Source organism: Mirounga angustirostris, unplaced genomic scaffold, assembly GCF_029215605.1.
Source record: "Mirounga angustirostris isolate CCGP_5_RB_7025 unplaced genomic scaffold, mMirAng1.0.hap1 SCAF_8, whole genome shotgun sequence".
Lineage (NCBI taxonomy): Eukaryota > Metazoa > Chordata > Mammalia > Carnivora > Phocidae > Mirounga > Mirounga angustirostris.
This window is the reverse complement of record NW_026991716.1, coordinates 71,962,118-71,989,683: the sequence shown is the minus strand read 5'-3', so window position 1 is coordinate 71,989,683 and position 27,566 is coordinate 71,962,118.

Genomic DNA, 27,566 nt, shown 5'->3' with positions numbered 1-27,566 from the left:
AGAAGCTGGAAGATAAGTTAGAAGGTCACTCTAACCTTCAAGGTAAGAAATGATGTGAGGACCAGAATTAAGGCACACCATTGGGGTGGAGAAGAAGGGATGGATTTTAGAATCCTTAAGAAAATAGAATTAATATATACATGCAAAGGGCCTAAAAGGAAAAGGAGCCAGGGAGCTTTACTTCCCCAAATACTCTCCAAAGTAGGTGGAACCCCTAGATTTTCTTCCATGTCTTAACACTGTTGTGCATAGTGGGTGAGAAGATGCAGGGAGGGAATTAGGTGTCCTCTTATACATCCAGGAAGAACATTTTAACAACTCTTCAACCCCCTTTTGCAAAACCTTATTCACTTTCATTCCTTAAACCCCTTTCCCATCAGACCCCCCCACCTCCTAGCCCATTCTTCCATGTTCTGTTTTCCTTCCTTGTCCACTCTGCTCTCCCACCCTCCCTTGACTGATATTGGCCAGAAATTCCTTACTCATCTATTCAATCAACATTTACTAATCTCCTGTTATAGTCAGAGAGGAGAGAGCAATCAAAGAGCAATCCTTCCATGACACCACAACCACTTCCTATAACTTCGAGACAGAAGATCAGGGTGGGGGGCGCCTGGGTGGCTCAGTTGGTTAAGCGACTGCCTTCGGCTCAGGTCATGATCCTGGAGTCCTGGGATCGAGTCCCGCATCGGGCTCCCTGCTAGGCAGGGAGTCTGCTTCTCTCTCTGACCTTCCCCCTCTCATGCTCTCTCTCTCTCATTCTCTCTCTCAAATAAATAAATAAAAATCTTAAAAAAAAAAAAAAAAAAAAAAAAAAAAAAAAAAGAAGATCAGGGTGGGAGTATGTGAATGCACCGGGATTAGCAATAAATGAAGCCGTCAGCAAGGCTTTAATGAACTCAGAGTGGGTCAAACTTCTACTGGACTTCACTCTGTAGGAACCAGAGAGGAGGTGATATCAATTTCCAGATTTTACTATCTATGGTCAATAGCAAGGGCAGGAACAGATATAATTTGGAACTGCTTCTTTTGGAGGACCCTCTGGCCTTTCTCACCTCCAGATCTCTTAGATTTGCTTTCACTTTCCAGTGTGTAAGCAATAAATAAAATTACAGTTTAAGGATGAAAGAGGCATAACTTCCTCAGAGTCACCAGCAGTTACCAGCCCCCACCCCCACCCCCGCTTTAGAAACATGGTCACTGTATTCTTCCAGTGAAGTTTGATCTTCAGTCATAATGACTCCCTGCCCAACAGATTTCTTGTCTCCAGCATGATAGTAAGGGACAAGGAGAAAGAGAGGCAATGTGTGGAGAACTGGGAAGGGATCCTTGTATTGTTTTACACTAGAATGGCCACACTGGGCTCAAGCAACATCCCTCTGTTTCATGAGGCACGACACCTCAAAAGGCTGAGCAAAGTATTTCTGGTTCACTCTGGAAAGGAATTGAAGCTGTGTGTGAATTCAGGTCAACCAATGAGGAAGAGGCCAGAAGGAGAACAATGGCAGAGCATGCTAGCGTCTGCTTCGCGATGACTGGCAAACAAGGCCGGGCAGGGTATCAGTCCATCTAACCATCTGATGAAGCGCTTCGAGGTTCCATTGAAGTGCAGTTGTGAACAACTTCACGTGGTTGTTAACAGCTGGGAAACACTAAGATCTGACTGAAGCATTCCGGAGGGTGATATCAGGGCCAGGGTTTTTCTGTTTGGGCATTAGCCAGGCAAAGGCTACAAAGAAGGCAAAGCTGTAAATCCTGCTGTAGAGGTCCAGACACTGACGCGAGGCTACCCATGGAATTCTCACAGCCAACCACATTGGACTTGTCGAGAAGCTTGGTAAAGAATCTCTGTCTTGGCTGCTGTGGTAGGGCAATACAGGGTGACCAAACGGTTACCAGAAAAGCTTTTTGCAGTTTCACCCAGGTTACCTTCTGCCTCCAACCCCCAGAAAACCAGACGTTTCCCCTGAAGAGAACTTGCCCCTTGAATCATGAACCCTTCAGCTCTCCTATGGTCCTCTTCCGCAGTTGTCCATTCAGCTCTACAGAATACACAAACATTTCGCTACACAAATGGTAAGGCAAATGGGTTACAGCTTTGTGGATTTGTAGCAATACCTTCTGAGGTGAGTTGACACATGCGACTCCATTTTACAGTCATTTCACAGGCCCCCTCCTAACTTGCCTGTACTTCCATCTTCCTTGCACACCAGAAACATTTCTTTCAGCTTCCTTGGTTAATGAGGAAGTGAAATTGCTTCTCTCTGAGCTTACAGATTCACCTCTGTTTCCAGGTCATATTCACTTACTTGCTTGAGTCCACTTGAACTGTAACTTCATTCGCTTATAAAATTATCTCCAATTACATACTCCTGGGTCAGAAACTCAAAGTAACCCATGCTGTAACCACTTCTTCCTGTTTTAAAACCTTCTCTAAAAGCTCCCAAGATTTCTTTTAATTTTTCCAATGATTTTTTTTTCACCATCTAGGGTCCCCTCAGGGCCCCTTCCAAGGCCTACATCTGGTTTGCACTTTCTCCTCAATAACACATGAAGCATCTTCTGAGTACCTCTTCAGACTGCCCGTTTGATCTGTTTTACTGTCTATCCTTCCTTCGATCTTGTTGGGAGATAGGGGTTTATTTTGCATTACGTGGTTAAGCTGTATTGGCAAGATGGACAGGAGTTAGGGAGGTCCAAGGAGGTGAAATGGGGAGGGGGAGAGAGAAAGGGGGGGGAGAGAGAGAGAGAGTCTGTGTAGAAAATTCCCACCTACTGCAGTTGTTAGTACTTTCCAAGTCACTTAATAGAGTGCTTAGTTAATGGAGGCGTCAGTTTTTCCCTTCTTCCTATAGCAGATAGTGATGATACTTGTTATAAACCTGGACAGCCTGTCTACTTATTCTCTACTTCTCCCCTAAACTGGACTACAGTCCAAAACACAACTCTCACAGTTCAACAGAGCCAAGCCACTTCATTTATTTAATTACAATGCTTATTTTTACCAACACCCAGAGGCCTATTAGTGAAGGTACATTTTTGGAAATCTAACAAATAAGCAAATGCATCCTTAGATCACAGACACAGTGCTCCTATCTTGTTTTGTACAAAAAAGGAAAGCACTTATCACACCTACACACTATTTTTTTTTCCTGTTTTCATCCACTTAAGTGTGTTTTCTGGAGAAATGACATTTGATTCCTAGTTTTTAAAACCATGACTTGAATTTCCTTACTGGGCATTAATGCGCATAGCCTCTGAAAATCTTCTGTAATGATATCCAGTTTCTCCTTTCTGCTTTTAAATGGCTTTATAACTGAGCAAACAAGGGGAAAAAATTAAGAAGCCATCAGCACACTGGAGAATAACTGGAAGGCTATACCACTAACCCAGCAGGACTTTGATTTGGGAAACTGCCCAGATGGCATCACTGGTTAATTCTTTCCAACCTTTAAGAAAGAAATAATACCAATCTTACACAAACTTTTTGAGAGTAGAAATACAAACCATTTCCCAATTTGTTTATGATGCCAGCATAACCCAGATAACTAAATTTGACAAGGACATTATAAGAAAAGTAAATCATAGCCCAACCTATCTCATGAACATAGGTGCAAGAAAACTTTTAAATAAATGGTTGGATATCCACATGGGGAAAAAATGAACCTTGACTCTTAATTCACACTAATTCCAAATGGACTGTAGACTTACATGGGAAAGCATTGAGAATAATAAAGCTGTGAAAATAAAACGTGGACTATTTAACGGCTATGGAATAGGCAAAAATTTCTTAAGTAGGACACATAAAACACTAATCATAAAGGACAACAATGATAAATTAGATTTCATTAAATTAAGAAATTCTCTTTGGGCGCCTGGGTGGCTCAGTTGGTTAAGCGACTGCCTTCGGCTCAGGTCATGATCCTGGAGTCCCGGGATCGAGTCCCGCATTGGGCTCCCTGCTCGGCGGGGAGTCTGCTTCTCCCTCTGACCCTCCTCCCTCTCATGCTCTCTGTCTTTCATTCTCTCTGTCTCAAATAAATAAATAAAATCTTTAAAAATAATAAAATAAATAAAAAAATAAATTCTCTTTATCAAAAGACAACAAAAAAATGAAATAGCAAGTCACAGAGTGGGAAAAGCTTTTTTCAATATGTATATCCAACAAAGGACTTGTATCCAAAATATATAAAGAACTACTATAGGTCAATAAGAAAAATGCAAACAATCCAATGTTTAAATGGGTGAAAACCTTGAATAGGCCCTTCATTAAAGAGGATACTCAAATGTCCAAGAAGAACTTGAAAAAAGTGCTCAGCATTAATAGATAGTAGGGAAGTGAAATTTAAAACCACAATGAAATATCATGGCATATCTGCCAGGATGACTAAAAAGGTTTTTTAAATAGCACAGGTCAGGGACACCTCAGTGGCTCAGTCAAGTTAAGTGTCTGCCTTCAGCTCAGGTCATGATTCCAGGGTCCTGGGATCAAGTCCCACATCGGGCTCCCTGCTCAGTGGGGAGTCTGCTTCTCCCTCTGCCACTCCCCCTGCTTGTGCTCTCTCTCTCTCTCTCTGGTAAATAAAAAAATCTTTAAAAAAAAATTGTACAGGTCAGAGAGCTGGAACTCTCATGCCCTGCTGTTTGGAATAACCACATTGGAAATCTGATTGACAATATCTGTTAAAGTTAAACATGCAGAATCTCTATGAGTCAGCAATTCTACTTCTACATATCTACCCCTCAAAAATGAGAACACATGTGTACTCTAATACACAGACCAGAATTTGTCATATCACTATTACATATGGTAGCCCCCAACAAGAAACATCCCCAATGTCTATCAACAGAAGATGATAAATAATTTATGATATATTTATACTATGGAATGTTTTATAGCAATAATAAAGAATGAACTATGATAATTTCAAAGAAATAATACTAAACTTAAAAAAAGTGGCATAAGAGTAAATTATGTATTCTTCCATTTTATAAAGTTCAAAGGAAGACAAAACTAATCTGTGATAATAGAATTTTCTTTGTAAAAAGCTCCCAAATGATTCTAATGTGCATCTAGGTTTGAGAACCACTTATATAAAGAAGAGATAATTGAAGTCCCGGAAAGTGAGGTGATTGGCCCAGTTCTCTTGATTCCTAGCTTTGTTTTATTTGTGGGAACAATACTGTCTCTGACATTTGGGAAAAAACAGATTCCACCAGAACTTGATTATGTGTGCCTTACACAGAATTCCAAATCTTAAGCTGTTTATACTCTCCCCAACAAACCCATTCAGTGTAGTTTCTATGCGCTGCCTGAGAGATCACTTTCATTTAAGAGTGAGTGAATGTTTCTGTCTCTTTTCCCATAAAAACATCCTTAGATAATTTCTATTATTTTAAAATGACAAGTACATAAATGTATCCATTAAAAATATGAAGGAAGTAGTATTTATTTCTCTAAGTGTCATTTTACCTCTCTACCTGGTACTAGTTAAACCGATGTTCTGATATCTCCAGTGTTTACATTCCAATTTTTTTTTTTGGCTTTAACCTTCTGTTCATTTTAAAAATTATTTAGAAAGATTAGGGGTGCCTGGGTGGCTCAGTCAATTAGTGTCCAACTCTTGGTTTCTGCTCAGGTCATAATCTCAGGATCATGAGATTGACCCCGTGTTGGGCTCTGCACTCAGCGTGGAGTCTGCTTGAGATTATTTCCCCCTCTCCTCCTCCCTCTGTTCATGTGCTTTCTCTCTCTCTCTCTCAAATAAATAAATAAATAAATAAATAAATAAATAAATAAATAATTTTTTTTTTTAAAAATCGCTTAGAAATATTCTTAAAAGGCTCAAGGAAATGACAGTTTCTCCATCAGGAGATTGAGAAACACAGTTTTTGGTTCATTACAAAATGCTAATGAAGAATAAATTTAGAGGCATCATGCTTCCTGATTTCAAACTATTTTATAAAGCTATAGTAATCAAGACAGTGTGGTATTGGCATAAAAACAGACACATAGATGAATGGAATAGTCCAGAGAGCCCAGAAATGAAAACAAATATATACAGTCAGTTACCTTAAAACAAACCAAGAATACACAATGAGGAAAAGACAGTCTCTCCAATAAATAATGTTGGAAAAACTAGACAGCCACATGCAAAATTATGAAACTGGATCACTGTCTCAACCATACACAAAACCCAAGTCAAAATGGATTAAATACTTGAATGTAAGACCTAAAACCATAAAATTTTAGAAGAGAATATAGGTGATAAGCTTCTTGACATCAGTCTTGGTGATGCTTTTTGGATATGACACAAAAATCAAAGACAGCAAAAGCAAAAATAAAAAAGTGGTACTGTGTCAGGCTAAAAAGCTTCTGCACAGTAAAAGAAATCATCAACCAAATGAGAAGGCAACCTAATGAATGGGAATATTTGCAAATTATGTCTCTGATAAGGAGTGGTTCAAAATGTATAAAGAACTCATACAACTCAAGAACAAAAAAAAATAGAAAACAAAAAAAACCCAGAACAATCTGAATTTTAAATGGGCAGAAGATCTGAATAAATATTTTTCCAAAGAAGATATACAGATGGTCAGTAGGTACATAAAAAGGTGCTCAATATCACTAATCATCAGGGAAATGCAAATCAAAAACACAATGAAATATCACCTCACACCTGTCAGAATGGCTAGTATCAAAAAGACAAGAGATCACAAGTATTGGTGAGGATGTGGAGAACAGGGAACCCCTGTGTACTGTTCGTGGGAATGTGAATTGGTGTAGTCACTATGGAAAACGGTATAAAGGCTTTTCAAAAAATAAAAATAGAACTATCATATGATCTAGCAATTCCACTTTTGGGTATTTATCTGAAGAAAATAAAAACACTAACTCAAAAGGAAATATATACCCTCTGTGCACTGCAGTATTATTTACAATAGCCAAGATATGGAAACAACCAAAGTACCCATCAAAAGATAAATGGATAAAGAAATATTATATGTAATATATAATCCTTATTCCTCTGAAACAAATAATACATTAAGTGTTAAAAAAAAAAAAAGATAGCAGGAAGGGAAAAATGAAGGAGGGGAAATCGGAGAGGGAGATGAACCATGACAGACTATGGACTCTGAGAAACAAACTGAGGGTTCTAGAGGGGAGGGGGGTGGGGGGATGGGTTAGCCTGGTGATGGGTATTAAAGAGGGCATGTACTGAATGGAGCACTGAGTATTATACGCAAATAATGAACCATGGAACACCACATCAAAAGCTAATGATGTAATGTATGGTGATTAATATAACATAATAAAAATATTATATATAAATAATTTATTTATCTGTATATAATTTATATATATCAATATATATATAATATTATTCAACTACAAATAAGATGGATATCTGGCCACTTACAACAACATGGATGGCCCTTGAAAGCATTATGCTAAGTGAATTCTATATGACAAGATGATAAAGGCAGAAAAATGCTCATATTTTTGCTTTTGGTGTGATCAGTGTGGAATGCATACAGATAAATGAAATTCAAGAGTATTGCCAATATAAACAAAAGAGATGTATTATCACTTTGCACATCTAGTTATTATCAACCATGACAAATAGCTTAATAAAAGTTGACACTTTCATGTGTGTAAAGGATTTGAATATTCATAGCTGAAATTCACAAATATAGACGCAGATAACTCCTGGAAAACACAAGGAAGTGTAGGAGAGTAAGAAGGACTAATAAGGAGAGTGACCAACAATAATCAGCTTTATTGCTACAAGTTATATTGGTGCAGATAACTCTTCACACTTTTTTCTTTTCTGAAATCTTTATCTAAACTCCTTTTTCTTCTGCTCCTCCTCCTCCTCTTCTTTTTTGTCTTCCAGAGTGTTGTCACCTACACAAAACACTCTGTGGGCTTAGAAATATGTTTTCTTGGGAACCTGGGTGGCTCAGTCGTTAAGCGTCTGCCTTCGGCTCAGGTCATGATCCCAGGGTCCTGGGATCGAGTCCCACATTGGGGTCCTTGCTCGCCGGGGAGCCTGCTTCTCCCTCTACTGCTCTGCCTGCCGCTCCCCCTCCTTGTGCTCTCTCTCTCTGACAAATAAATAAATAAAATCTTTAAAAAAAAAAAAAAGAAATATGTTTTCTTACCAGCTTATCTAAATCCTAACTCATTTTTTTTTTTTTTGAGAGAGAGAGAGAGAGAGCAAGAGAGCGCGCACGTGCCAGGTGCAGGAGAGGGGTAGAGGAAGAGGGAGAGAGAGAGAATCTTAAGCAGTCTCATCCCCAGCGCAGAGCCTGACACAGGGCTTGATCTCAGAACCCTGAGATCATGACCTGAGCTGAAATCAACAGTCAGATGCTCAATCAACTGAGCCACCCAGGTGCCCCAATCCCAACTCATTTTCTATTGGTGAAAGCACTAGTTCTTAACCTATATCTTTTATCTTCTAGTACATCAGTGGTGCTAAGCGATAAGCCATTCTGTGCTATTTTCTTTATAGTTACTATTTTCTCATACTTTTCAACATGCTTGATAAATTGCATCTACTAGTGAATTCCTTTCTAGTAGTATACCATCCTAATTCACAACCAGAGCTAGGGGCTATGTTCCACTCATCACCAGTATTGGAGCCCTCATTGTCAGCTAGACATAAGTGATCCAGCACGGAAGCCCTATCCTATTGCCTGTGTTCTAGAACCACTCCTGGTATTGTCTCTGGATGCAACAATCAGCAGAGGTGTAAGGGAGGGGTGGGGGCAGCCTGAGCATAGGGAAATGCCAAACTATGACACAGGATGATAAGGCCTCAGCCACTCCCCTGGGAAATTAGAACATATACTGTTCATCATCGTGATGCCTCATTGGGCCTTTATAACCCTGCTACCATCAGCCCCTGGATGTGGACGTCTAGGAAGGGTATGCCATTGTGTGAGGGATTGTCTGCAGCTGAGGCAAACCTAGAAAGGTGCTGATAGCTGGGGCATCACGTTCTTCCTGGAAGGGGGATGGTTTCCACCACAGAGATCCATGAGGACAGAATGCAGATTATGTCAGGTCTGAAAAAGATCCCAATCCTTCAAAATGACCCCAGATTTCACTTGAAAGACTATAGATTTCATTCAGGACTGATCTTATTTTGCAGCCTGGAGTGTGTGCCAAAACGTCCCCATTTACTCTGGAAAATACTCTAAAATCTCACTGACCTGAATATTTGGTGCACTGTTAAGGTCACTAGGAAGGCTTTTTAAAATGTACTTTTGAAAGAGAGTTCTAGTTTGGTTTTCAAGAAAGACTGAATATGAAAAAAGGTTTTGGAGGGAAATGATGTAACTCTAAGAAAAAGTGATTTAATATCAGCAGGGGAAGAGAGAACTCATAGAATCTCATTAGAAGTATGTTTGACCTTAGGCCATGCTTTAGATACTCACTTCTGAGCCTGTAAGTGTCAGCCAGATTCATTTCCCAAAAACCTCTTTAGCCTTTTCCTGTCTCCCTAAATTCAGACCAGGATATCATGAGTCTAAAATTTAAATTCCATTCGGGGCACTTAAAATCTTTAGCCATTAAATCAGGTAAACACTTTAAAAGTCCTAATTTGGGGGCATTAATCCTATTCTCCCTTGAGAGTTTTCTTTGCTCTGCCTTGAGAGAAGCCCAAAACAGAAGAAGGTCCACTAGGCAAAGTAAGAATGTTATCTAAGGACACCAGAGATTTGCTGTGAATGAAATTGACATCAGTTTCCTATGCATTACGCTTCTGTGCATTTTTTATATCTAGCCAATAAAGGTACTTTCAATAAGTTTCAACATTGGGAATACTAAGCCATTGTTTTCGGTTGCCTTACCAACTGTCAAACCAAATTCCTTTATTTCTCTGGTGGCCAATAAAAATTGTATCAAATCTATTCCTTGAAATAAAAAACAAAAAATAGTTTAGTATTATAAATTTAGAATTTGTGTCATTGATTAATAATCCCATTACCATGATTTGTTCCCATCAATGATGTACAAATGGAGTATCACCCTCATCATAAGTGTTCACATTTCATTTGGGAAAGGAATGGAGGGTTTCTTAGGGTCTATGTCTTGCAGTGAAAATAAATGTTCTCCATCAGTACTAAAGGTATTCTTGGAACTCTTCCCTTTGTTCAATTAGCTTGATTAGGAACAATTCAGGTGCAGTGTTTTCTCTTATTAAATTCATACCAACCCAAAACTTCCCTCAAATAAAGCAAGGTTAACATTATGTCCTCAGTCCATCAAAATGACAATATCCAGATTCTTCTCACTTTTCTCTTATTGCTTCTTCTCCTTCTTTGTTGCCTCCTCAACCAGAGCGTAAGCTCCCCCCCCAGAAGAAAATCAAGTCTGCTTGTCTTCTATTGCCTTCAGTGCCTGGCACTAGACCAGTGGGTAGAAGAGTCCCCAGGACTTGGAAGAGTGGGACAAGTAAATGCAATTTTACAATGTGGCGGGGTTGAAGCTGTATCAGGTAGCAGCCTGATGGGCCTATTTAATTAGTTCCAGTGAGAAAGCAGGAGAAGGGCACAGCATCAATAAAATAGAGCTCAGTCAGCAAATGTGACTCATGTCAGTGTGTAACGCCCCTTCCTCCTCCAGCCACTGCCACCATTCAACCATCTTTTCCACACTGATGGTCCCAATCTGGCAGGTGTCTCTTCCCCACTCTGCCCTCCAGCCAAGACTCAAGTTGATAAAATTGTTGGTAGGGAGAGGATGAAGAAGTGACCCTTTGCAGCATAACTCACCCCAAGTCCCACATTTCTGCAGAAATCACTGTAACAGGAAGTGATGAACCATGGTCCTCTGAAGCCACTGGGGGCCACAAAGGTCTCTAGAACCCTGCTACTAAAAATAAGTGTTAGAGAGCAATGCAGACTCTCAGGCTCCACTTCCTTCACACTGAACCACAATCTGTTTTTTTTTTTAATTAATTGGTTTTTTTTTTTTTAAGATTTTATTTATTTATTTGAGAGAGAATGAGAGACAGAAAGCATGAGAGGGAGGAGCATCAGAGGGAGAAGCAGACTCCCTGCTGAGCAGAGAGCCCGATGCGGGACTCGATCCCGGGACTCCAGGATCATGACCTGAGCCGAAGGCAGTCGCTTAACCAACTGAGCCACCCAGGCGCCCCCACAATCTGTGTTTTAACAGGATCCCTAAGTCATTCACAAAAACTGTGAAGTTTGAAAAGCATTGGAACATCCTTCATTATGTGCATCAGAAAATGAAGCCCTACGGAAGCTAAGTATCTAAACAAAGTGTGTCAGTAAAGATTGGCTGATCAATTAATTCATTGACCCTGAAGAAACAATAACATTAAAATATGTAATAAACATTTCTAAGAGAAGGGCTTCAGCTACCAACAAAAGATCCACCAATAATTGAATGAGAAATCCAATTACATGACAATACAAGGGAGTATAACTCTGTAGTTCATTAATCTTTCTAAGCACCATCATAAGGACTACTCAGTGAATACTTGCATAAAATTAAATAAAAATACTTTTGTTCTTGTGTTTGTTGCATTGTTCTGTTTTTGCCTGGTCTAAGTTATATACACACTAAAAGGCAGACAAAAGTCTTGGTCATCAGGCAAGACTTATTGGAGTTAATGGGACTTCAAAAGTTGTTACTTCCTTTATCCTTGAACTTTCTATCTGGCCTGTTATCCACTCTAGCCACATGCAAATTCTTATTATTCATTTTTTTTTTGTAATTACTTGTTTGTTTTTTTAAGATTTGATTTATTCATTTATTTGAGAGAGTGAGAGAGAGAGAGAGAGCACATGAGAGGGGGGAGGGTCAGAGGGAGAAGCAGACTCCCTGCCAAGCAGGGAGCCCGATGTGGGACTCGATCCTGGGACTCCAGGGTCATGACCTGAGCCGAAGGCAGTCGCTTAACCAACTGAACCACCCAGGTGCCCCTGTCATTACTTGTTAATAAAAGGGAACACATGCTCTACATGGAGAACACAGCAGAGTATTTCAAAGAATAGAAACTAAATTACCCACAATTGCAATCCAAGAGAAATAGAGTTAACATGTTCATGTATTTTCTTCCAATTTTTTTATGTAGTTAAAATGACACTGTACTTATAGTTCGGTAACTGATTTCTTTTAAATTATGACACAGCATATTATCATGTTATTACCTGGAATATCATCAAAACTTCATGTAATCAGGGGCACCTGGGTGGCTCAGTCGTTAAGCGTCTGCCTTCTGCTCAGGTCATGATCCCAGGGTCCTGGGATGGAGCCTTACATCGGGCTCCCTGCTCCGCAGGAAGCCTGCTTCTCCCTCTCCCACTCCCCCTGCTTGTGTTCCCTCTCTCGCTGTGTCTCTCTCTGTCAAATAAATAAATAAAATCTTAAAAAAAACCTTCATGTACTCATACTGTACTTTCAGAATATAATAAGATAATCATAATGTTAATGATTACATATTTTATTGGGTACCGTAATTTGATTAGGGAAAATAAAATCTCATTGTTTAAATAGAAAATTTTATTTATTTATTTATTTATTTATTTATTTATTAAAATTTTATTTATTTATCTGACAGAGAGAGAGAAGCAGCGAGAGAGGGAACACAAGCGGGGGGAGTGGGAGAGGGACAAGCAGGCTTCCTGCGGAGCAAGGAGCCCTATGCGGGGCTCGATCCCGGGACCCTGGGATCATGACCTGAGCCGAAGGCAGATGCTTAATGACGGAGCCACCTGGGCACCCCTAAATAGAAAATTTTAAATTTATATTGCATTTCTTCTTCTGTGAATAATTCATTTTTCCAATGCTCATTTATCTACTGAAGTTCTCAGCATTATTCTCATTGTTTTGCATGTGGTATGTATAATTACAGATACTGTCTTTATTTCAGTCTACGATAGTATTGTCTGTTTCTAGACTATATTTTTTGAATGAGCAACAGTTTGTATTCTTGTGGCTCTGTGGTATGCTCACATACCTGATTGGCAACTCTTTTCTTGCTGTTTTCCAAAGTTTTCTTATATATTTTCATATGTAAGGGCCACCCAGGTGCCCCTGTTTTCCTATACGTTTTCGAGGTTTGGGCTTTTTAATTGTTAATTTCTAATAAGCTGTTTTAGTGAGAGAACTTGATGGGTATTATACTGATTTTTTGGAATTTACTGGAATTTCTTCTTGCCTTGAATGTTTTATAAATGTTCCATGTGGGCTTGAAAAGAATGTGTATTCTCTGATTGGAAAGTATGCTTTTAGATGTATATCTATTAAATCAAACACATTATTTCATCATTAGTAGGATATTCCATATCCTTAATTTTATGTCTGCTGGATCTATACATTTTTGAAGCTATGTCAAATTGCCCAGTATGATTGTGGACATGTCAAATTTGCTTATTATCTTCTTAACTTGTTTTTACATTTTTCATGGCAATTTGGTTAAGTACTTATAAGTTTGTGATTTATGTTCTTGATGAATTTTTCTTTCTCTTATTATGCCATGCCTCTTGATCCCTAGTAATATCTTGGCTCAAATTCTATTTGTAGCCTTGATATTGCTATTAAAGTAGCAATAGTGTGTTTATCTTTCTCCATCTTTTGATTTTCAAATTTTCTGTATGTTTTTGTTTATATTGTGTCTATTGAGAGTAGTATATTGTTGGATTTAAGAATCTAATTAGGTAATTATTTTTTCTTTTAATTTATGAAAGTTTAATCCATTGGTATTTGCTTTAATTATTGATATATTTGGAATTCTTTATACACCTTATTTGGGGCTTTCTTTTTATCATTTTTCTATTTACTTCTCTTTTCCTCTTTTAGTGTCTCTTTTGGAGTTGATACGTTCCACATTCCTCCTTTTTTCTCCACTGCTGATTTGGAAGCTATAGACTGTATTTCTAATTTTTTGGTGATTATACTTAGATGTTTATATATGTAAATATTTCTAACAAAGATTACTTTTTCTTAGTACTATCTTCCTCTCAATTTCAATTTAACTATTTATTTATTCATTTATTATTTTTATTTTTTTTAAGATTTTATTTATTTATTTGACAGACAGTGAGAGAGGGAACAGAAGCATGGGAAGTGGGAGAGGGAGAAGCAGGCTCCCCACTGAGCAGGGAGCCCAATGCGGGGCTCGATCCCAGGACCCTGGGATCATGACCTGAGCCGAAGGCAGATGCTTAACGACTGAGCCACCCAGGCGCCCCCTATTTAACTACTGATTTCAATTTAACTATTCAACCACCAACCTACAATCTTGTTAATGTTATCCAGAATTTTATTTTTCCATCTTAAATGCAAAAATTATCAATTAGGTTTAAAAAGTCAAGGTCCTTTTATCATTTTCTAAGCTCTCAGTTGTTTTCTGGATTCCTTACCTCCACTCTCCATTCAGTGTTATTGACACTTCTATAATATAGAAAGAGTCTATAGGGGGTAGAGTTTATAGGGGGTAAACTCTTCTTTTCTGCATATGTCTGACTTTCTTTTTTTAGTTTTACCCCACCTTCTCATACTACTTTCACTGTGTACATAATTTTAACTTGGCAGGTATGTTTCTTCAGCACTTTAAAGATATTATCCTATTGTTTTCTAGCATCTGTGGATGCTGAGGAAAAGTTTGTTGCCAGTCTCAAAGTATTTCCTTTCAATATAATTCGCCTTTTTCTTTGGTAATTTTAATAATTTTATTTTTTCTCTGGTGTTCTTCAGTTTCACTATGATAACCATCTTGCTGTGAATTTATTTATCTTGTTTGATATTCATATTCTATTTTGTTATGGGAACTCCTATCTTTTTTCAGTCCAAAATGAAAACACTTTCTTCAAAGTTATTTTTCCTCCATTCCCTTTTTCTGGAACTTCATGCATTAGAGCTGCTTTATATATGTCTCAACTGCTCTTTCATGTATCTTACCACCTTATCATTCTGAGCAAACCCTTCAGTACCATCTTTCAATTTGCTAATTCTCTCTTAGACTAGGTCCAATCTATTTTTAGAGTCGCTAATTTCAATGACTATCTTTCATTTTCATAATTTTTAAAGCATTTTTATGCCCATTTAACTTTTTTATTTTACCTTTTTATATTTTATTCTTTTACTACTCTGATTCCTTCATTTGTCTCTTTGAGCATTCTACATATCTTTATTTTAAAGTTTTTATCCAACTGATATAATACTATTTGAATCTGAGGCCAATCCATGTCCTACAGTTGATTTTGTCAGATAGAACTTCTAAAATTAAATTTCTTCACACAGTACAGAAATTTGGTCATATTTCTGAAATTAATTTTCTTCACATATGGTAAAATTTTGGTTTGTGAGCTGGTTTTGAATGCAAAGTTTTGTGGTTTTGTTTTTTTTTCTCAGTCTCTCTTTTTAGCTATTTACTTGCTTTGTGTATTGAATTTTATCTAGAATTTCTCTATGTTCGAAATGGGTGGGATAGGGAAATAGGTCCTAATCAGTTAGTTCTGTCATATGTCATCTCTTTCATCTCTTTATCTACTTTAATATTGATATAAATCCCTCCAAATTTCACAGAGATTGTGTTCAGATATATTAAAATTTCAAATTAATTTGGGAAGAATTGATACCCTATTTAGACTTCCCAACCAGAAACATAGACTATGTGGATTTCTGTTTAATCAGGTTCTCTTTTCTCTCTCCTTGTAAACTTCCATACTCTAATGCCTTTTGGAGTAGTTAAATCCATATTTCTCAAAGCAGGGTTCCTGATCAATATGACTAATTTAAAATTCCTTGAATGTAGCCAGGATGCAGGAACATTCAGACTCGATGCTATACTTCTCCTTAGTCCCTACAAGGTCTCCTCTATCAATTAATGCCACTCTTTATTTGTTTCTTGCCATCAAAGGATTCCATGGGCAGTACTTCAGGCTCTGTACGGACATGAGTGCACTTGTCTCCCTTGGATTGCTGGCTATTTTGATCATTTAGACCTACATCTTCTTGGACTAGTTTTCTACAGTCATCTGTTTCCTTTTTTAAGGACAATGTCAAGGCTCAAGGCCAGAAACACTTGGCTGTCAGCCAAGAACAGAATTAGTCTATAGGGTAGAGCGCCAGCAGTTGTTGATATAAGGCGTGTGTGGGTGTGTTTGTGTGTACTTGTGTATGCTAAGAGCACCTGTTTATAAGTCTTTGGAGAAAGAAATCTTATAATTGTTGAGCTCCACTTCCTTTATCTTGCATTTTGTTGATTATAAAGTATTTGTTCTGAGGGCTAATTATCTAGCTGGTGGGGGAGGGACAATAGCAATCTAATAAATAAATATGCCATATTGTTCATATTTAATCCATTTAGATTTGACCAAGTGTTTATTTAGCAATGGGAGCTTTCAAATGTTTTTGGTTACCAGCATGTTATACACTTGAACCTAATTAACTCCTTTTATTCTTTTTTTTTTTTTAAGATTTTATTTATTTATTTGAGAGAGCGAGAATGAGAGAGAGAGAGCATGAGAGGGGGGAGGGTCAGAGGGAGAAGCAGGCTCCCTGCCGAGCAGGGAGCCCGATGCGGGACTCGATCCCGGGACTCCAGGATCATGACCTGAGCCGAAGGCAGTCGCTTAACCAACTGAGCCACCCAGGCGCCCAACTCCTTTTATTCTAATTTACTTACATCTGCTATCTTCAAAAGAAATGTTACTTGGCCTAGCACTCACCAAAGAAAACTAGATTTAAAATATACATAATCTGGGCGCCTGGGTGGCTCAGTTGGTTAAGCGACTGCCTTCGGCTCAGGTCATGATCCTGGAGTCCCGGGATCGAGTCCCGCATCGGGCTCCCTGCTCGGCAGGGAGCCTGCTTCTCCCTCTGACCCTCCCCCCTCTCATGCTCTCTCTCTCTCATTCTCGCTCTCTCAAATAAATAAATAAAATCTTTAAAAAATAAAAATAAAATAAAAAAATAAAAAAAATAAAATATACATAATCTGAGAAAAAGATGTTTACAAGATAGAATAATTTCTGAACTATTCCTTGAAATGACAAATAATGTTTACCTATATGTGGTATATACATATGTACGTATGTGCATATATATATATAAAATCTTCTCTTTCGAAATAAAGATCCCAAGGTTAAACCGAATCAAAGTTTCAAGATCTACAAAATTTCTGACCACAACAAAACACCAAACCAAAATAAAACAAAGTGAAATCTCATTAGACAGGAAGGACAAAGCCAAACTGTCTTGAAATGAAATGTGTGCTACGTGGGTCATCTGTGCTGGAGCCACAAGATCAATTTGCCACAAGAGAAGATCATTTCAATCAAGCATTTTTGATTAAACTAGTTTACCACGGTACCCCCTTACCCTAATTAAAGAACTGAATACAGTATTTATAGACACTTCTTAGGAACTTCAAAAATAGATAACAACAATTATACTTAAAATTCCACGTTAAAACAAAATCCTAATAGCCGACAGATTAAAGTAAGTTATTATAAGAAGGAACTCCACAATGTTCGTTGTTTTTTGCTGCTTATACTGTGCAACATTTCAAGGGTCATGAGAAGACAAACCAAAGAGATTGAGAACACTCCTTTGGCTGAATTATGTCCTTGTAGTTTCCCACAGATCATTCAATTAAAGCACAAAGCTTTGAAGGATTACAATAATAATCTGAATCTTTGACTCTGTTTATACTATTACCCCCAAAGAAGTGAATGTTATCCTATGAAAATCAATGACATAGGAAGTAATAAATATGCTATTATTTTGGACATTTTTGAGACTAGGTCTTTAATAATCAATCACAGAAAATTCCTAGTTCAGAAACCATCTTTGCAAGAATAAAAAGATTCACTTTAAAATATGTGTTAAGTATAGGGCGCCTGGGTGGCTCAGTTGGTTAAGCGACTGCCTTCGGCTCAGGTCATGATCCTGGAGTCCCGCATCAGGATCCCTGCTCGGCAGGGAGTCTGCTTCTCCCTCTGACCCTCCCCCCTCTCATGTGCTCTCTCTCATTCTCTCTCTCTCAAATAAATAAATAAAATCTTTAAAAAAAAATACGTGTTAAGTATATCTTTCATTCTCAAAGACCAGAAACTGTGTGAATCCATAGCTATTTCTCCAGGTTCTGTAATGTTCCTTCAACATTCCTTCCGAGGATTGAAATGGATTTAATTTTTACTGGAATGAAATTTAATAAAACCATTCCTCATTGCAAAATGTCAGTTATTGGCATAGTGACCGTAACACAAGCTTTCAGCTTTTCATCCAACTTTTTATTACTAAACGATTTGATAGTAACACGTTTTTCAAGTCAGCCTTTTCATCCTTAAAGAGCGACTTTCCTCCTTTCACCTGTCATTCTAACATCTCACCCAGCCCTTTCTCATTCCTAAGCAGAGCAGCCCACTTAATCATAAGTGTGATACAAAAGAGAAGTAACAAGTAGGCTCTGCAGATTCGAAAGCATGCCAAGTTGTGGATTTATTGAGAAGACAATTTTAGTTATTGACCTTCAGGATTGGGCTAGGTCTTAACAAACATCAGTCCAAACTCTGACCTCCTCTGTAATATCCCCCACAGATCATATCAGCAAGCTAAACCAGCCTCATTCTAAGGAGTTCATCATCTTTCGTGACAGACCATTTTGCTTTGAGTAGTACGAACGTATATTATAAATTACGTTAATTCTATCAACTTAGATCTGCTTTTCCATAATGTTCACTGGTGGGGGACTCCTGGATCTACACAAAGAACGTCTATTCCATCTTCTCCAAGACAGCACTTAATATTTTTGAATATAAATATGCTATCCACCCATCACCATGTTGCCTTTCCCTTTCCAAATTAAACATTGGCACATTATTCAATTTCATTCCCTCACCCTTTCTTATGTAAATGTACTCCAACTTGCCTATATCCATCTTAAAAAATGTGGCTTCCAGAACAAAAGAAGATTCAGACATTGATCAATGACAACTGAAAAAGGGCTGCCACCTCCCTATTGTAAATCCTCTTCTTGTAGTTTTGCTCCTTAATACAGGATTTGCTTTCTGAGGAGTGATCTCAATTTTGAATTTACAGTTAATTCAACTCCCTGGGCTTTTTTTTATCTGATATGTTGTCAGTACAGTCTCTTTAATCCAATATTTATCTTTTTGGCCCTATATGAAGAAATTTTTTATTTTCTTTTGTATTAAAATTAATCAAAAAAGAATTGGGAAAATGCTTAAATACCCACAATTTCACCAATCTAAGCATGTCAAGCCAACTCTTTAAATTTTTCCCTAAGTCTTTCCTATATGCTTAGTAATCATATCACAGATGTCATCTTGAACTATTTCATTTTATATTATGTCATAAATATATTTCCATATTTCTACATGGATTCCAAAATTTTCTACAAAAATTTTCATCAAGTTGATAGGTCACAGTTTCATGAAGCATTTCCAGTTTTTATTATTATAAATAATTCTATTTATTTGCTTAGAATAAACTCCCAGAATTATAAAGTTGGTTGAATCCCTCTGTGAGTCTACAGTGCTATTGCTGAACTGTTTTCAAAATAGGAGATGCTTGTGCTAGTTTTCCCTTACTCTTCAGGAATGAACATTTAAGGATATCTTTGTTCCCCTCAGATTACTGAATAAATATTCTGGATATTGGGTTTAACTTCTTTTTTTTTAAGATTTTATTTATTTTTTTTAGAGAGAGAGGGAGAGCAGGGGGAGGGGCAGAAGGAGAGGGCAAGGGAGAAGGAAAGAATCTCAAGCAGACTCCCTGCCGAGTAAAAAGCCCCACATGGGGCTGGATCCCAGGACTCTGAGATCATGACCTGAGCCAAAACTAAGAGTCAGATGCTCAACCGAGCCACCCAGGTGCACTCCCCCCACTCCGACTTTAACTTCTTAATGTTACAAAATAAAGAGCCATTATTGTCCTTTTCTACTTGATGCCCAATTCCCTAGCAATGCTATGCAAGTGTCTGTTATAACCTAGCCTCAGATTACCATTCCCCGGTCATTTCCTCCCAGCCAGGCAGGATTAATAACCTCCGCCTGCCTCCTCTGTGTTCTGGATAGCCTTTCGTACATGCACCATGAGTAAGAGAGCTTCAGTAAGCATGAGTAAGATACACAATCCATCACATCGTTTCATAATCATTGTCTACACCTTTGTCTCTCACCTAGACTGTTACTAAGGTTTTCAAGGGAAGTCTGAAATCTTCATTTTTCTTTTTTTTTTTTTTTTTAAGATTTTATTTATTTATTTGACAGAGAGGGAGAGAGAGAGAGCACAAGCAGGGGGAGCGGTAGGCAGAGGGAGAGAGAGAACCAGGCTCCCCCCGAGCAGGGAGCCAGATGTAGGACTCCATCCCAGGACCCTGAGATCATGACCTGAGCCGAAGGCTGATGCTTAACTGACTGAGCCACCCAGGCTCCCGGAGGTCTTTGTTTTTCTATCACCAGTACCTACAAATGTACCTAACATGAAGAGTTGGTGTTTTATGACAGAATAGAGGAACATACCCATTCCATCTTGCCTACAATGGCCTTATTGTTATAATGGTATCCTGTTATTTTTTTAAGATGTATTTTATTGGTTATTATTAATATTGAGTATTTTCCCATGCTTATTCAATCATTGAATCACCTGTTATGTGATTGTCTATGTCCTTTGTCCATTTATATGCTGAGCTAGGCCTTTGTATTTCTCTCATCAATTCGAATGTTCATTTAATTTCATTTAGCAAATAGTTACAGAGCATTGATTATTTGCCATGTATTGTTCTAAGTGCTTTACAAATATTAGTTCATTTAATCCTTGCAAAAACCCTTTGAGATAGCTGTTGTCAGAGGCGCAGAGAAATTAAGTAGCTTGTCCACTAGTAAGTGGTAGAGCCAGGATATGATTCTAGGAACTTCAGAGTAAGAAATACTCCAAAGTGGGCCCCAGACATCCTCTGTGCACTGACTCCTTCCCACCCTTTCCCCCCGTGCAATCCTGATTGTGGAAATTTTACCTTTGTTTCCTGAAAGTAATTTATTTTCCCTGCTAGGACTGACATTCACTTATCTATAGAACTGACTTTCTCCACAGCTTTTTCCAGCCTCCACTGCTGGGGATTATGCCACTCCGTCAGCTAGACAGCCTGCTCACCTCCGTCAGGCCACCGGGGTGCTAGTAGGCAGACTGTACCCTCCACTGAGAAACTCCCATGCCTTGTCCCAACTATGAGACAGAAACCTTAGTGATAATAAAAACTTTCTTCTGATCCTGAGCCTACCTCACCTTTTGGGTGTCACAATCTTAAACTGCTGTTTACACCCACAGAGATCATGGTGTCCCTTCTTACAGTGTTAATGCAGACCCCCATCCTCCAAAGCACAGCACAGGGAGACACAAGCTTCCGCACCCCCCCCCCAACTTTAGCATCTTCCGCCACTTCCTGGCGTAGTTCCAATTGGCCACTGCCCTGGCTTGTTGCATTGAGAGAATCTATTGGTCTTTTTCTTCATGTTCTGTTCTCTTATTTTAAAGTCTAGAAAGTTGTCAAACCTAAAAGACACTGGGATGGGAAGGCAAGTGTCATGTACCTCCTTTAAAGTTCAATCTCATTAATTTTCACCAATTAATCCACCTTTTGGCATTCTTCTGACTATGAATTCTGTTTTTCAATATATTCACATTAGCAAATATATCATCTAACACTTGATAAAAATGTCTCTTGTGTTTTCATCCAAATTACTGGCTCAAAACTACCCAGGGTTTCCTATCTTATTTGAACACCTATGGGTCTATGCGCCTGTCCTGTAACCCAGCCCACTCCTCTCTCCTGTCCATTATGCTATCATAAGAGATTTTGGAAAATGCCTTCCTGAAATCCAGGTAGACTGTTTCCACAGATGTGCCTGATAAAACTATATTTGTGTTAGAAAGGAAAAAAAAGTGTCCCCAGGGATTTTGTGATCTATATGTTTCATTGCTTTATCTTAATTGCATTTCTCTTCCATATTTGGAAGCTGTAAAGTTGGTGTGGGATATCCCTAAATGGCTATTGATCTTCATTCATCCTAAAAGTCCCTGTAGGTTTCAGAAGTAGGGCTATCTACTTACTAAGGTCTCTAGTTTTACAGTTTCCCCAAGGTTCCTCTAAGTCTGGTAAATTTTCTCAGGAGAGCCATAAATATTTCACAAGGTAGAACTGACTGTTACCTTTTTTTTTTTTAAACTCATCAGATATTTCTTGATGACTAGATTTGCATAAAAATAGCTTTCCAGTAAGTATTATAAGTAGGCAGATTATTTCTTTACAGTCATCAAGAAATAGGAATGATTTTGAGAAGAATACAATGGAGACTTTTCCTTTTTGTAAAAAATAGTTTTTGCTGCTTTCGCAATTACGTGATTTCAGTTGTTTATAAAAATAGATCTCTTTCCACTTGATCCAGGGGGCTTCTGTCTTCACCTGAAAGACCCTCACCATTTCCACTCCTTCATTTCATTGACCTCTTTAAATTGACATCAAGTGAAACTGGAGGCACAAAGTTCCAAGTACATTCAACTAACAGATCAGTGGTCTAATCACTTACAGAATTCGATTCTGCCTCAGACATTACTTTGTATTATAAAATAATTTTTCAGTGGCTCAGATATAAGAAAGTAATTTTGCCACCAGATCTTAAAATTTAGAATGAAAGTCCTGAAGTGATTGCCTGTAAAAAAATTCCATCTAATGTTAACCCTAGCAACAGGGCAAGCATAATAGAAATGAAAACCTTTTACCTCCTCTATGAAATTATTGACATTTCCCATTGCTATGGGGATTTTCTTAGCTGAATGCACACAAGCAACTTTAAAGTAGTGCTTTCCCTTAGCAAGCTCTCATGATATTTTTCTCCAGTGCTCCAGAACTAGAATTGTTAGTTTAACCCCACCCTTTTCAGAAAATAGAATCTAATTCAGATTTCTCTTTTTAGGCTTATGTCATTTTAGAGTCACACTTACCCTATTCGTCCTGACTTTTGGTAACCTCTCATTCCGCAGAACAAGACTGAAAAGAATGAATACTTTGTACTTAGGAAATTTAGTAACTACCCCCATGGACTAGAAGAAAGCTTAAAATAAGAAAGCTAGCGCGGGTTTTAGTTCCTTAAATGCAGTGTTGGGTTTTTTTCCTGCTGATTCACTGGCAGGACCAAGTGAACAACTTTGCTGGTATGAAAGGCATCCTTTTACTTGAACATGTCATCAAGAGTAACATGTTCAAAATGCACTCTCTTGGTTTTAATTGTCAAGTACTATATCGTTTGTGTGTTTTCGTGTATTATGTATTATATTGTGTATTGTGTGGAATCTTGGCCATTTTCCTTCAAAATCCAATCATAAAAGTACACTAGCAACATATATGCCTAGCTCTGTTGTCACACCCATTCGAGTTCAGTTTAGTAATGCTCAGAAATGGGCAGGTAACACCCTTGCAAACTGAGCTAAAGAGCCAGTTTCATTGTGACGTTAATCGCAATTTGTCATAATTTTATTTTAATGTAGGCATCAAGCAAAGAAACAAAATGAAAACACACTGTCAAAAAGTTATTTGTGGACACTTTAGAAAACATGAATGGTTCCACTTATATGTATGATGGAGTGAGGAGTGCAACAGAAAATCTTAAATCCCCACACCATAGTGCTGAGTACATTTTACCCTGTGGCAATACCAATGGCTGGATGAGACAAATGCGCCCTTTGCTGTGCACTAGCAAAATTACCTTCATACACCACAATTAGTGACACTTCACACTCTCGGGAAGCTTCGAATATAGAAAGCTAGTGGACTAAAGAATATCATCTAATGTACCAACAATTCAAACGCACCCGTGATGAAACCGTTCCTGTTAGCGTAACACACATAGAATGAGATCTTCAGAATTCCGCAGTAGCAGGTGTCGGATATATAAATATACATCCAGAACTGTACATTTGGCTTCTCTCTAGTTGTTTCCCCTTTTCTGTTACTCTTCTTTTTTAAGGCACTGACCTTACTGCTTGTTCAAGAACAAGGTACCTGAAATGACTGTCGTGTTCTTCAGATTAGAATAATAAATGCATATTGTTTTGTGCTACTATGAAATCCATTTAGAATGCCTTTTAAGTAGATGAATTCTTTTTTCTTAAATAGGTAGCTTTTTCCGCTGTAAGAACTTCATCTATCTGATTATTTTGGATATAGAGTTCATTGCCTAGTATACAATCCTCTGATTAAAATAATATTTATTTTAATATTAAAATATTAAAATGAAAATTAAAATAATATATTAAATATATTAAATATATTAATATTAAAAATATATTTTGTGCAGTTGTACTTCTGACAAAATCACTTATTGACTCACAAGGGTCATTGTCGGCTCCTAAACGGGATATTTTGCAAAAGTTGTGAAGTGTCATATGCCAGATAACCAAAATAGACATCTCCTCATTCATTTCTTTTTTTTTTTTAATATTTTATTTATTTATTTGAGACAGAGAGAATGAGAGACAGAGAGCATGAGAGGGAGGAGGGTCAGAGGGAGAAGCAGACTCCCCGCCCAGCAGGGAGCCCGATGCGGGACTCGATCCCGGGACTCGAGGATCATGACCTGAGCCGAAGGCAGTCGCTTAACCGACTGAGCCACCCAGGCGCCCCTCCTCATTCATTTCATTTCGAAGAATCAGAATATCACTTTACGGTCTGTACTGCTTTCCTACATGCATAGTGATTGGTAAGACTCACTTCAATGATTTAACACTGTTCATAAACTTCCAAATAAATTCTGATTAACTAGCTCAAGCTAGGCTGCTAGTGCCACAGAGCAGGACCAGATCTACTTACTTACTATATACACAACATTTACGATAGAGTCTGGCACATTACAGGATATCAAGAAAGGTATTTGGTTTGTACACAAAAGTTACTTACTTATGATTTTAATAAGGATTGGGAAGGCAAAAATGCTGTGCAATGAGAATCTAAGAATAGGGGATAGTTTGGGAGGTGGGATGGATGGCTAGTTGGTCAGGTAAAATAAATAAATAAATAAATAAATAAATAAATAAATAAATAAATAAATAAGTAAGTAAGTAAGTAAGTAAGTAAAGTAAGTAAGTAAGTAAGTAAGTAAGTAAGTAAGTAAGTAAGTAAGTAAGTAAAGTAAGTAAGTAAGTAAGTAAGTAAAGTAAGTAAGTAAGTCAGTCAGTCAGTCAGTCCAGGGAATGGTTACATGCTGAGAGCAATGCCTGTAGGAAGGCCTGAAAGTGGGAAAGCCACCGGTACTCGGGAGGGAATTAAAATAAATCCAGCATGCCTGAAGCAGAATAAGCAAGAGAAAGAGGCAGGGGGCTAGAGGTTGAGGCAGTGGTGAGATCGCAGAAGTTGTCATAAAACAAATTAAGGAGAGACATTATCCTAAAGCAACAGGAAGTCACTGAAGTTTTAGGCAAGGGAATGACATCATCCACATAAATATATTAACATATGAGGGCTGTTCAAAAGGACATTTACAAGAGTAATTAGCAATGTATTGTACACCAGTGGGTCATTCACTTCTTCAAGTCTTTACTCAAATGTCCCTCCTCCGTGAACTTCCCACCTTTGACCATCCTAAGATTAAATGACCACTCCTCCCATACCGGTTTCCAGATCCTTCTGCTTACTCTTTTTTCCTGTAGCACTGTCATATTTTAACATTTTAGACAATTGTCTTACTTATTAGTTTATTGTCTGTCTTCTCTTGCTAGAATGTAAGATCCACAATGATTTTTTTTTCTAGCGAGTGCCTGGCAGATGAGTTTTCAACAAATATTTGTTGACTTAATGGCACATCACATTATTATTTAAAGCTATATTGTAAGATGGTTCATCTATCAGTGTTTATGATTCAACATACTCGGTTTAAAAAAAAAACAGTTTCCTAACTATGCAGTCCTAGGCAAAGCATATACTGTAATTTAATTCTTAAACATGAAAATTGCTGCTGCAGCAGAAATTCATCATCTACTTATTCAAGTTTATGGAAAAGCGTTTTTAGTTGATTTTTTAAATTGAGCAGATTTTAAGAAAAGATTATGAAACTTGGGTCAGGAATCATGAGTCACAGTGACAACTTAGCTATTTTACAATGTTGTTGCATATCCCTATCAAAATGTACTGCTATGCTGACAAACTGATAGTATTTTCACAACACAGCAGTGATTAACCCTTTAAACCTTTACTTTTGAATGATTGTAACCTTACTTGACCGTGTTCTAAGGACTGATATGCTGTTGGTAAGTTACTTGTGACAATGTCTAGAATTCCTTGGAGGAAAGCCAGTTGATCTGTAAAAAGTGCCAGGCAGTCTGCCTTGAATTTCCCTGTGTGTCTGACCTCATCTAATCAGAAGAACCCTTAGACTTTCCTGGCTTATTTCACAAATTAAAATTTTCTGAAAAATCCGTTCTTTTCATCCATGTCATTATTATCCATGATTCCCATCCATTCATTAAACTCATTTATTGAGCATCTACTATGTTTTAGGTACTGTGTTGGGTTATCGGTCCATTCATTTGTTAGCTCACTGGCCACATTTATTTATTTGTATTGGGGAGAGGCACAGATTTTAAGAGGTTAAATGGGACAATTACATAGTCAGGAAATTAATTTATCTGTAAAAAAGTGAGAAGAGTTAAGTAAGTAGAGGAAGACATATTTGATTTTTATGAAAAGAATACACCTCAAATTAGCTCCAGTTTTAAAAATTATTTTGGCTGTAAACAAGGTTGAAAGCAAGAAGATGAGGTTATAATTGAAAATCTTCTTTATATTAAACATATATAGATATATGAAACCAAATATAGAAATCAAAAAGTAATTATATTATCTCAATTATATCTTTAGCACTAGGAGGAAATATGTTCACATATTACTAATAGTCTGCTTTCTAAACCACTTGAAGACAACTTATACATGAAACCATAGTGCAAGATAATAAGACTAAAACAGGGCAGAGTTTTTGCTGAGCTTGCTGTCTTGCCTCTGCACTCATTTTTAGAAATCAGGCTACTTTGTTCATATTTGCAAAATCAGTGCTATTCCAAGTCTGAATCAAGCCAGGTAGTATTTAAGAATGGCTTTTAATCGCTGTTCTAGAGTTTCTCTTACCAGCTCTCCTACCAATATTAGAATCCTGCCTCTACCCTTGACTGGGCTCTGCTCTGCCATGGAACACCTGTCTGGATAACCAAGTACTGTCTGCTTGGTCCGGCTCACCACGGCTAATAGACACCTAGCATCTTCTGGCACATTGTTACCCTATTATGTGCGATTTGGGCTTAGGCACCTGTGTCTTGAACCCTAAAGGTCCCTATCCCATTTTTTAACTCTTTCTGTAGCTGGAGCAGCCAATAAGACATCAGAATACATGTTTTCAGCAACAGTTAAAGCAATCTATTCTACATAAACTTGCTCATAGTTGATAAAAATAGACATAGATTGTACCAGAACATCCTTCCACACCTGTAAGAAAATCTTTCATTCCAT